Here is a 12,835-nt window from a genome sequence, read left to right as displayed (position 1 = left end):
TTCTGAAGGATGTCTGTCCCACAGGGGTGCTTCATTAAAGCGCGTCTCAACCCACGCTCAAGCATGCAAGCAAACACAAAGCGTGCCGCCACGCGCAGACGGCGTTACTGTCTCTGATCACTGTGTTCCGTCAGCAAATTCTGTCAGACGTGATTTCCAGAGCTGCTTTTCCTCTTTCTCACTGTCGGCAGGGGTTTACTAGTTTTTGAGCAGTGCTTTTTAACCTTTTCTGAGGTTCAAAAAACACTGAGGCCCAATGTGTGGCGTAAGCAGTGTGAACTTAGAAGATGATCCATTAGCTAAGCTCTGTCTGTCTTGGCTGCGGTTGCTTATGGTCTAAATATGAATTTAAAAGTTTGTGAAGTAGTAAAAATTGATTTGACTATATTGTGGACTGGAATTAAATTTTAACTATTTATCTACTTTTTTCATGGATGAAATTGTGAATTTATTCAGTAAGATGATTTAAGAAAGTGCACACGCTGCAGATAAGAATTGAGGAGAATGCTTATCGCAGTAAACTAAGCTAAACTAAACTCATTTAAATGTGACAGCAACTAATGATATTAGTGTACCAAAGCAAGCAGAATAAAAAAGTACCTCTCGGATCTTCTTTATATCTTGAGCCATGATGAGAATTATTTATTTTAAGTAAAACACTTTAATTCGATGGCTTTCAATCTGACATTTTAGTACAGATATACAATATATTAATGCTTATATTGTTATTGATTAATAAATGTAATAATAATAATAATTCATATACATTCTTTGGATGTTTTAAGTCCAGTTTGTACATACAGTACTCAATATATTTGTGTACTCCCCTCACAAATCTATATTAAATTCATATTGTTAATATACAATAATATATTTGTGCATATTAGATTAATCAGTACTGAAGCCAAATCTGGAGCTAATCTAACAAAATAACTTATGATAACACCCAAAAACTAATACACTCAAATTTATTTTTTAGAAAAATACTAAAAACAAATTTAAAAAAGAGGGAAAATCAAGCAAAACAATGAACATTTTTTTAGAAATTTAGTATGTTGTAATTTATTTAGCAATATTTTCCTTGAGTTTAATTGCTATTTCCTTTATTTTCTAAATATTTTTGGTGACTATAATATTAATTTAATAAATATATCTGTTTAATAAATCAGTTTTGTTTGAATGGACCAAAATACATTGCCTGTATTCACTGAGAAATGGTGAAAAATATTCATTTTCAAAATTCGATGTACTCAATTATGCTGAGCACTGTATATGTTCAGAAATGTTTCTTATACATATCATCCCAAGCCTCCATCGCTAATCCCGATATGTAATTGATTAGAGCTAGTAAGGGAGACATGGCTCACTGATAAGCAGTTTTTACATGTCTTCTGTCTAAATATAATGCTCAAAAAAAATAAAGGGAACACTTAGAGTTACATTGTATTGTTTAAGTGTTTCCTTTATTTTTTTTGAGCATTATATTTAGTAGTAGTCAGCACAGTGGCACAGTGGGTAACACGATTGCCTCACAGCAAGAAGGTCGCTTGTTCCAGCCCCGGCTGGGTCAGTTGGCATTTCTGTGTGGAGTTTGCATGTTCTCCTCGTGTTTGCGTGGGTTTCCTCCAGGTGCTCCGGTTTCCTCCGCAGTCCAAAGACATGCGTTATAGGAAAATTGAATAAGCTAGATTTGCTGTAGTGAGTTTGTGCGAATGCAAGAGCGTATGCGTGTTTCCCTGTGTTGGGTTGCGGCTGGAAGGGCGTAAAACACATGCTGGATAAGTTGGCGGTTCATTCCGCTGTGGCGACCCCTGATTAATAAAGGGACTAAGCTGAAAAGAAAATGAATGAATGCATATTTAGTAGATATTTTGAAGGAAAAACACGAAAACAGATTAGCATCTTGGTGTTTTTGTGTTTATTATGTGGTTGTTTGGTTGTAAGAGATTCCAATTAAATGAAATAATTTGGCAGATTTATGTGGAATAGTAAGTCGGTCATAATCTGCATTTCCCTGAAAGCAATTGCGCACCTTTTATCAACCAGTCAGAATGAAGCAGTCAACACTACAAAACTGTAGTATAAATTATTGCAGGTGGCAGACACTTTTATTCCATACAAAGTTCATTGCATTCAAGGTATAATTATTTTCAGTTCATGGACTCCCTGGGAATTGAACCCATGACCTAAGCTACAGGAATGTAATCCACCCTACCTCCAAATACATGTTAGCATTCCCTAATGCACAAAATCATTGACAGACACAGAACGTCTATGATTGCCTGGTGTTCTGACTGTTTACAAGGCCATCACTGCACACTTTATGTGATTTCTCAGATCAATGGTAGCAGTTTGTGTGAAATTGCTTATAGCACTTTTTTTAAAGTATCATGAAGGAAAATCAATAGTAAGCTTCAGCAACTTTTAATAATCAAAAATTTCACATGTGAGAATATTTGCACCTACTTTAGAAGATTGATTTTAGCATAGGTGTCATTGACCGGCATTAAAACCCGGAATTTACTGTTTCCATTGGGTTTAATAACAGTTTTAGTAAAATCTGTGAAGAAATTCAATTATGTTTTATTGATCATCAAAACTATCTGGAGGCCCCAGCCTTGAATTTATGAGCTGGGTGTGGACAGGATCCCCTCCAAGAACATCAAGGTCACCCCGTCTCATCTGTAGACTCTTCTCATCTTCTCCTTCACCTTTCTTTCCCCCGACACAGAGCTGCAGTCCAACTCAAATGCTGGATTACAAACTCTGAATTTAAAACACCTTGCTGTGATTCTGCAAGCATGTTGTTGCAACCCAGTCTTCTAGAAAAGTTAGCATGGTGTGTTTTTACCAAAATTATATTACGTTGCTTATTGCACGGTTCACAGTTCTTTAAAAGCAAAGTGTCACTGTAAAAAAAATTCTTGCTGCCTTAGATTGCTTAGTTTAAACTTGGTATAGCTTAATTTTTTTAAGTTATTTTTAAGAAACCTGATCGTACTGATTAACTTATTAAAATAAGTTAAAGCAACATAAAAAATATTTGTTGTCTTGACTTTTTGCCATTAATTTTTATACAAAAGTGTCCCTGCAAAGTTAAGCGATACCTGCCAACACTGCCATAATTCCCGGAAGGCTCCCGTATTTCAGACCCATCTCTTTCTACCTTCCCATTTTGTTATTTCTCCCTGAAAACTTCCGCAATTTCACCCCACCCCCGGTTCTCCTTTGTGGTACAGTCTGTAACAACCCTGGGTCGCCAACTTTGGTATAGTGTCCAATCGCAACGGCCGACCGAAACCCGTTTCATAGTGCAGTTACTAACACCACAGTACAGTTACTAACCCGGTTCTCAACTGTGTTTCTCCTGGAATTTCAGAGACATATGTTGTCAGGTATGAGTTAAACTAAACAAACTGCAGCAGTTTTGAAATAATTTTCAGTTTTCAAATGACGAGTGAGGATAAAAGATTAAATACTTTATCACTCTTGAAAATTAAATGCCACCTACACAAAAAATTGCAATAAATAAACATTTGTTGAAGCAACCATGCCATTTTACCTTGTCATTTGTTTGATAAACCATGCCGTTTTACTTTATTTATTATTTCACCTGGTTTTGAGCTTGTCGAACTAGGGCTGGGTGATATTGCAAAAAAAATTATCACGATATCATGTTTTATATAATTTAATATTGATAATTATTGAATATTTTTTAACAATACATTTAGGAATATTAGGATATTTTATTTAACCACTTAAATTTACCAACATTACTAAGGCAAACCACTTTAATAGTCAAAAACAAAAATATTTAAACAAAATTTCTGATCACTTTATAATAAAATAAAAATAAGTGTTAAAGGGACTCTTAAACTTGATAATTAAATGTTACAAAGTGTGTGCAATGGTAAAGCGTAAATACTGAACAATGAAAGAAAATTAAGGTGTCAATATAATGATACAGTAAACCGCCAACTCTGGAAACAACACAAATTACGACAATCAAATCTGAGCTTTCAAGTAAAGAAACCAACAATCATTATTCAAATACATATTGCAACATTACAAATTGTGAAGTTGAATGACTACAATACCCCTATGCTAAAAAAAATCATTCTTTTTGGGGAGCTAGTGGCTGGGATGCACAAGAAAAGAAACCAAAAAGCCACTCTGGTAACATCCTGTTTTATTTACAATCTTTTCACTGCTGCTATACGGCACTCATTTTCGCATGTGTTGTTATTCCCCTGGCGTCTCTTGTAACAAGGTGACCATCAACCATTTTCTCAGAGCATGACAAACAATCATTGCTGCAGCTCCATTGCAAGTTTATGGAGTTAAGTAAAAAGCGCTGCAGTGTTTGGGTGCGCTGTGTTTGTCTGAGGTAATTAGTCTGCCGTTATTACTGAGCAGATTGGTTAATTCTACTTGCATGAATCGCAATGAAAAGTTCTGATGTTTTCAACTAGGTGTGGCTGGAAAATGCACACGGTTCACCTGCGTGCTGCTTGCACAACATGTGCGTGTCGATCCCATATGCACGTCGTGCAAGTTGTGGACTTTCACTGGAAATGACAAACATACACTCTAAGCTTATTGGCACTGCTTCCAAGGTGCGCTTAGCTGCCACAATTTAATAAAACTATAGCGCTTCATTTGGAAACTACATACTGACTTTTTTTTTTTAAATGATATTGACAGTGGTGTTCGGTCAATAAATATTGATACCGATATTATCGCCCAGCTCTTTGTCAAACCATAAACTAATATTTTCTCAATTCGAATGTGTATCGACTTGGACCTGGAAACGGTACTCCATGCGTCATGACTTAAACGGATGCTAGATTAGCAATCAAGCAAGTTGGCATGCTCATTCATTTCACTGGGGACTTCTATTAATTGGTGATTTTTGTGTTATCATTTTTTGTATAGTATGTTTGGAACTTGTGGAGCTGCTCATTGATGGATTTGCTCTTCAATGTTTGTAGTTCCAGAGGTGAAATTTAAACAACACTGAACTAAACTGAACTTCAACTCTGAAAACTGAACTGACACGGTTTCAATTTACTAGAACTTCTATGTTAAGCTGCTTTGACACAATCTACATTGTAAAAGTACTATAGAAATAAAGATGAATTGAATTATTTGGTATGCAATAAATATGAATTTTTAAAGCAACTGAGCAAGAAACCACTCAGAGGTAAGTCTTCATTCGCTAAAAATCTCCACCATTCTCATAATTTGCATGAAAAGGAAGATAAACGAGCATTTTACAGCCTCCAGCGTTCATTTTAGACTATAACTCCAGCAAATTGGAGTTCTGCACAATTCCTTGGACTCAGCTGTGTTTGAATTAGCCAGTGTGTTTTTGCATTGTCAAGACAATTTGCATGAAGGAAGCGTTGATGTTGTTAAGTGTCGTGGACTCAGCACAAACACATTTGCCCTCGCGTGACGCTCAGATAAACTGGTTGGGATGAGCAGGCAGGTTGGGGCAGATACCGGTGAAGTCTCGTTCACAACTTTCCAACCGTAATTGGCTGTGTGTTAATGGCATTTAATCTGTGGGGAAAAAGACAGAGAGAGCGAAAGTCAAAAAAAGAATTAGAGAGTGTGTGTGTTGGAGAAAGTGAGACCACACAGAAGCCATAAATTTGACTTCTTTTATCGCTAAGGACAAAAGCAGTTCCAGTAAAGCTGATATGTAATATGAAAATTAATGGGCCATGTTTTTTTCCCCTTGCCATTTAAGACACTGAGCACCCATCATCACACTGACCTGCCTCTGCTTGTTCTTTACCTGGCTTTGGCTGGAAGATCAGCTTTGATTCATCACTCAAATGCCCTTGTTGCAAATGAGGTGCGACGTGCATCAGCATAACGTGCATTTAAAGCTTGTAAAATGTTTCGTTCACGAGTTGATAAAATAGGAGAGCCAGATGGTTGCCCTCAGAACTCTGCTTACCAGCTTCCCTTCATGACTTATTAATCCGCCCATATGTTTTAATGCACATACTGACAGCATGTGTCCAATAAAGATCTATCTATCTATCTATCTATCTATCTATCTATCTATCTATCTATCTATCTATCTATCTATCTGTCTGTCTGTCTGTCTGTCTGTCTGTCTGTCTGTCTGTCTGTCTGTCTGTCTGTCTGTCTGTCTGTCTGTCTGTCTGTCTGTCTTCTCTATCTATCTATCTATCTATCTATCTATCTATCTATCTATCTATCTATCTATCTATCTATCTATCTATCTATCTATCTATCTATCTATCTATCTATCTATCTATCTATCTATCTATCTATCTATCTATCTATCTGTCTATCTATCTGTCTATCTGTCTATCTGTCTGTCCATCTGTCTATCTGTCTGTCCATCTGTCCGTCTATCTGTCCGTCTATCTGTTCGTCTATCTATCTATACTTTATTAGGTACACCTTACTAGTACCGGGTTGGACCCACTTTTGTCTTCAGAACTGCTTTAATCCTTCATGTTATAGATTCAACAAGGTACTGGAAATATTCCTCAGAGATTCTGGTCCATATTGACATGATAGCATCATCCAGTGGCTGCTGATTTGTCTGCTGAACATCCATGATGTGAATCTCCTGTTCCACCACATCCCAAAGGTGCTCTATTGGATTGGGATCTGGTGACTGTGGAGGTCATTTGAGTACAGTGAACTCATTGTCATGTTCATGAAACCAGTCTGAGATGATTCGCGCTTTGACATGGTGAGTTATTCTGCTGGAAGTAGCCATCAGAAGATAGGTAAACTGTGGTCATAAAGGGATGGACATGGTCAGCAACAATACTCAGGTTGGCTGTGACGTTGACATGATGCTTGGTACTAATGGGCCCAAAGTGTGCCAAGAAAATAGCCCCCAAAGCATTACACCACCACCAGCCTAACCATTGATATGAGGCAGGATGGATCCATGCTTTCATGTTGTTGATGCCAAATTCTGACCCTACCATCCAAATGTCGCAGCAGAAATCGAGACTCATCAGACCAGGCAACATTTTTCCAATTTTCTATTGTCCAATTTTAGTGAGCCTATGCGAATAGTAGGCTCTGTTACCTGTTTTTAGCTGACAGGAGTGGCACCCGGGTTGGTCTTCTGCTGCTGTAGCCCGTCTGCCTCAAGGATGGATGTGTTGTGCATTCAGAGATGCTCTTCTGCATACCTCGGTTGTAACGAGTGGTTATTTCAGTTACTGTTGCCTTTTTATCAGCTCGAGCCAGTCTGACCATTCTCCTCTATCCTCTGGCATCAACAAGGCATTTGCGCACTCAGAACAGCCACTCACTGGATATTTTTTCTTTTTCGGACCATTCTCTGTACACTCTAGGGAAGTTTATGCGTGAAAATCCCAGTAGATCAGCAGTTTCTTAAATACTCAGACCAGCCCGTCTGGCTCCAACAACCACGCCACATTCAAAGTCATATAAATCACCTTTCTTCCCCATTCTCATGCACATTGCTGCAATGTGATTGACTGATTATAAATTTACGTTAACGAACAGTTGAGCAGGTGTAGCTAATAAAGTGACCGGTGATTGTATCTATCTATATAGTAAATAGATGTACATTTACTACACTGTAAATGGGTTACTTTAGTTGCCATAAAAGCGGCAAACTGACTACACACAAAAGTGAGTAAACCCATTCTAACTTGGAACTGTTTAGTTGACTTAATTTTTATAATTATGCCCATAATTCATTTACATAATTTTAAGGCAACATGTTTACTCACTTTAGGTAAAATCAACTAATCATCAATGTGACTATGCATACAGTATATTTATCTGTCATTTTTTTTAATGCATTTTGCCGTTCGTTCTGTTGATATCCATCATTCTATTCTTTTCAGTATTTTATTGTGTGTTTGTTTGTTGTTTGTTTTATAGCTCTTTCTATTGTTGGTTCATTATCCATGCTGTTGTCCATATGTTTTTCCATCTGTTGTTGGTTCTGTTGATCACTCTGTCTTTCTGTCTGTTATTGATTGTTATCATTTGTTTTGTTGTTCATTTTATCTTATGTTTTGATCAATCTACCATTCCATTTTTTTGTTTGCGTTATTGTTTATGCATTTTTGTTTCCCTTCTGTCCATCATCCGTTCCTTTTCTTTTATTTGTTCTATCACTAGTTTATTCTTGTGTATTTGTTCTGTTGTCTGTACTATAGTGCATAATGTTGATTTACCATTCTTTTTGTTTGTATTATTGTTTGTTCTTTTTTCTTTTCCTTCTGTCCATCCATCCATTCCTTTTCTCATTTGTTTGTTTTATAACTAGTCTGATGATGTGTATTTGTTCTGTTGTCTGTTCTCTAGTGCATACTGTTGATCTACTATTCTTTTTGTTTGTTTGTTAATTCCTCCAACACTTTATCAGTTGTTCTGTCCTTCATCTATTTAGTTCCTGGCTGTGTTCTATTCCCAACTATCCCCACTATGCCCTATTCATTTAGAACATTCTAACATAAAAAAAACCCATTAAAGTCAGCACTCTTAGGTGTAATTTGCTTTAAAAGTACAGTTCAGTTTTGGCGATCTTCATGTTTACAGTTGCGTTCCCTTCGTAGTGCACTTTGAAAACATTTATGCCATTTTGAGCACAGCCGTGGCTCATGACGAAAGCTATAGGTGACCTATTATTTAAAAGCGGAATTTACATCTACAAAGCTTGTGAAAACAAAAAACATAGCATACGTTAATGCTTTTAAGTTATAGTTGGTTATTTATTACGTATCTGTAGTGTATGACTTGGGCCTGTTGGTTAGAACATTTCTGCAGTGGTTTGCATGTTGTAAAAGTAGACTTAAAAAAAAATTAATAATAATAATCATCATCATCATTAATATTATTATTAAAGTATGATTTTTTCATTTCCTAATAATAACTATTAAATTTCATTTCTTAAAAAATAGCCTCAATATTTATTTATTTATTTATTTATTTTAATTAATCAATTAATTAATTTATTTATTTATTTATATAATTTATATATGAAATTAGAATACGTGTTAGCTTTTGAATGTAATTTTATGTTTTAGAATAGAATATGTAATGTTCCCAATAATCTTTGTAAAGGAAACATAGGCTCTATCTGTGCCATTTACATATATTTCAATTAATATGGAAAACGAGTGCATGTTTTTGCCAAAACTAATGTTAGATTTTTTTTAAATGCGTGTGTGTAAAACAATATAATTTGCACAAAGAAATTATGAGGTTCTTCTCTAAAGAAATTGTTACCACCCCGTTTAGAGTGTCATTATATGCATTTTACGTTAAAACTAACGTGGTTCAAACGATGGATCTGCGACAGAGAAACTATGCGTTTTGGGAAACACTCATCACTACATTGTTCTTTTACTAGATGATGCATCGTGTGATAGTTCAGCTGCGAGTTACACCGTTGTTCGGCAAATGCACCCCTGAATGTTTTGTTTTATTACATTTGTTGTTTATGTCATTGTTATTATAGAACATTTTGACATGTTCTGTTGGTGCATTAAATCTTTTTTTCATACAAAAAAAAAATTCAAATTCAGTGTGAATTTCACAGGGATTGATCCAGAACAAAATATGGTCAAATAAACAGCAACCATATTCCTTCATCCATTTTCTTTTTTATTTATTTTTTTTTTTTCTCCTTCATTTTTGGCTATAAATGAATTATGAATGTGAGCAGTGGGTCTTTAGCTTCTGCTCAACTCCAATGTACAGCCTTTGAAAGTGTTCTTTTTTTAAGTTCTCAAAAATATTTTTTCCCCAGTATTATTATAGAAATGTCAAATCTCAGAGCTCTTTCTCGAATCTTTCTTTACAAAATGTACGCTGACCGAAAGAGAAGACAGATCTAGCATATAATCATTGCACACAAATCTAAAATACCTGGTACATGATGGGGGAAAAAAGAGAATGTTCTCGCTCTTTTTGAACACAATAGCAAATCTCATTACAGTCACTGTCCTTGTGAGTAACACAAGTATTCAGAGGTCTCTGTACTATTGATAATACATGCTGAAAATAGATCATAGATGTCAAGGTATAACGACGACTATTTGCCACACGGAGAGAAAGAGTCTTTGCAGTTTTGAAGTGTTTAGTCATCCTCTGTGCTGGTCGAAAAAAACACAGGCTTCTGGCTAATTCTAACGTCAGTCATTATTTGGTCATACTGCTCTTACGGACTCTCCTTTGGTGCTCGTGCGGTTGCACAACAGCTAAAGAAGCAAATTCAAAACACAAAATCTCAACTTACACCCGAAAGCTGTCGTGTACAGGCACACAATGACAAAACGTATCTGGGAAATCATTTTAAAGGTATTTTTCTATTCGTGAGTTACACATTGCATTTAATTGGGCTACTAATATGAGGCAGGGGAAGAAATTTATTTCATAGTTGAATTATTATAGATAATTTAGCCCAATAATGCCTAATAATGCCTTTACTGTAAAAACACTGCCACATGTTTAGATTTTGACCTACAGTATATTGTTAAATGTCTATTTACTTCTGTTATAATATGTTGATGTTTTATAATAAATCAACAGAGCTAATAACAATATAGGTGTTCTAAAGATAAACATGCATCAGTTCTATAGCAGCGTTTCCCAACCCTGTTCCTGAAGGCACACCAACAGTAGACATTTTTAACCTCTTCCTAATCAAACACACCTGAATCAACTCCAAAACCTAAAATGAATGGGGCAGATAAGGGAGACATCCAAAATATGTACTATTGTTGAAAATGTCTACTGTTGGTGTGCCTCCAGGAACAGGGTTGGGAACACTGTTTGTTACAACCCAGGCTCATTCTGAAAACATACCCCTACATACATTTCTGTAGAGTGCCAAATACATCCCAGGAGCTATGTTTGTTTGCCGTTTTTGTTTTCGCGAATCCACCAGAGATGGCTGTGTACGCTTTTCGGGATCTCAAATATCTCTCTCGAGTGCCATTCGCACCTGCTCTTCTTGAGTAAATCCACCAGCTGGATTTATAAGGGATTTATAAAGCAAATCTAATATTGGATTTTATTTTAAATGCGTGTTTGTGTAAAACAATATAATTTGCACAAAGAAATGATGGGGTTCTTCTCTAAAGAAGTAGTTACTCCACCCCGTTTTGAGTGTCATAATGGGTGTTTTACGTTAAAACTAACATGGTTCAAGCTTTGGATCTGCGACAGAGAAACTATGGGTTTTGGGAAACACTCGTCACTACATAGTTCTTTTTCCAAACGATGCATCGTACAATGAAAGTTCAGCCACTAGTTACTTCGTTGTTACCCCAGAGCAGCAACAAGTTGCATTGGCGTTATGTCAACTCCCCCTTCGTCTGACTGGCTAGTGGAGAACTGTCAATCTCGACAAGTGGACCAATGATGACGCTGAAGCACGCCTGATTTAAATGAACCTCGCATCTTTTGAAAACACAAGTGCAGAATGTCGGAACAAGAGTGAAGGGGAAAAGACCGTAAGCACACAAAGCATTCAAATAAAAGCGGAAAAACTGATTTTGTCTAAACACGTTTTCATTTTTCTCATTATCTTTCGGAACTCGTCTTCGTAGTTTCCTATTCTTTCTATTTTTAGATTTAGATTAGATTCAACTTTATTGTCATTACACATGTACAAGGCAATGAAATGCAGTTTAGGTCTAACCAGCAGTGCAATAGCAGCGAGTGCAGGATACAGGTATAAGTTATAAAGTGCAGTTATAGAAAAACTATGGTGATATTTACAGATGGATGTACTATGAACATTATATACAGGTTGTTTTGCGTTTAGTTTCACTTTTGCATGTTATAATTTTACGTACCATGTCAATTTATTGATTTCCGCTTTTTATTTTTCAATCCGCGACCACCGTACATTTATCAGGATTTTGATCCCATAGCTGCGTCCGTCACGTATTTGCGTCACCTTAATTTGCATGTGTTGTGAGAAATTGCAGTGCGTTTTCTTAATTTGTTTGCATGCAAGAATTTGCAGCGAGTGTTCCCAATGTTTTGCCGTTGTGAGGATTTGCAACATGTTTGCTGTTAAACCACTCAAGATCTTTTTTTAATTTACTGGTGTTTTGTAATTGCATGTCTTTTCTTAAATTGCAGCGTGTTAAGCCCTCTTGTCCACCATAATTTTTTGTAAAAAATTACCCCTGAATTACCAACCAGCTACTTACTACACCTTAGAGCAAAGCATCTGTAAAACAAGGTAAAAACAATTAGAAAATCATGATGGAAAAACCCGAATCAGAGTTTTTTTTACGTTTTACTTTATTTGTTTTACTATATTTCCTCAAGGAATGACTGTAAACACAACAAGCAATACCAAACAAAATATACATACAAGTTCCATGTTTATTGTCTACAAGCTTGTATTCATTTTTTAGTTTTTGCCTCAACTAAATTATGTAAAGTAAAAATTACATAAGTTTTTCTGTAGTAATTGAGTCAGTGAGGTAATCTTTTTCAGATCGCTGCAATTTTTGCAAATCTCTGAAGTGAGCCAAGTCACGGGTTGCATCAGTAATAGATCATTTTCTGTGCATGGTGTGTGCCCTTCTGCAGTATGATGCTCCCTTACCCCCTAATAAGGCACCTGCAATCAAGCTCAATTGAGTCTTTGTCCAGGTGAAGGGAAAGGCAGCTGATGAGATGCAGTTTTCTGCTCTCTGATAAACACCACGCCACAGAGTCGTCCTGCCCTGCTTCCCTTTATGGCTCCTAATAAAGCCTCTGACACAAATGGCACCATTATCATCTCCTCGTATCTGCAGCCAGAATAATGCGCAAACTAGAGTCA

Source organism: Danio aesculapii, chromosome 8, assembly GCF_903798145.1.
Source record: "Danio aesculapii chromosome 8, fDanAes4.1, whole genome shotgun sequence".
In the NCBI taxonomy this organism is placed as follows: domain Eukaryota; kingdom Metazoa; phylum Chordata; class Actinopteri; order Cypriniformes; family Danionidae; genus Danio; species Danio aesculapii.
Note: the sequence above shows the minus strand (reverse complement) of the source record.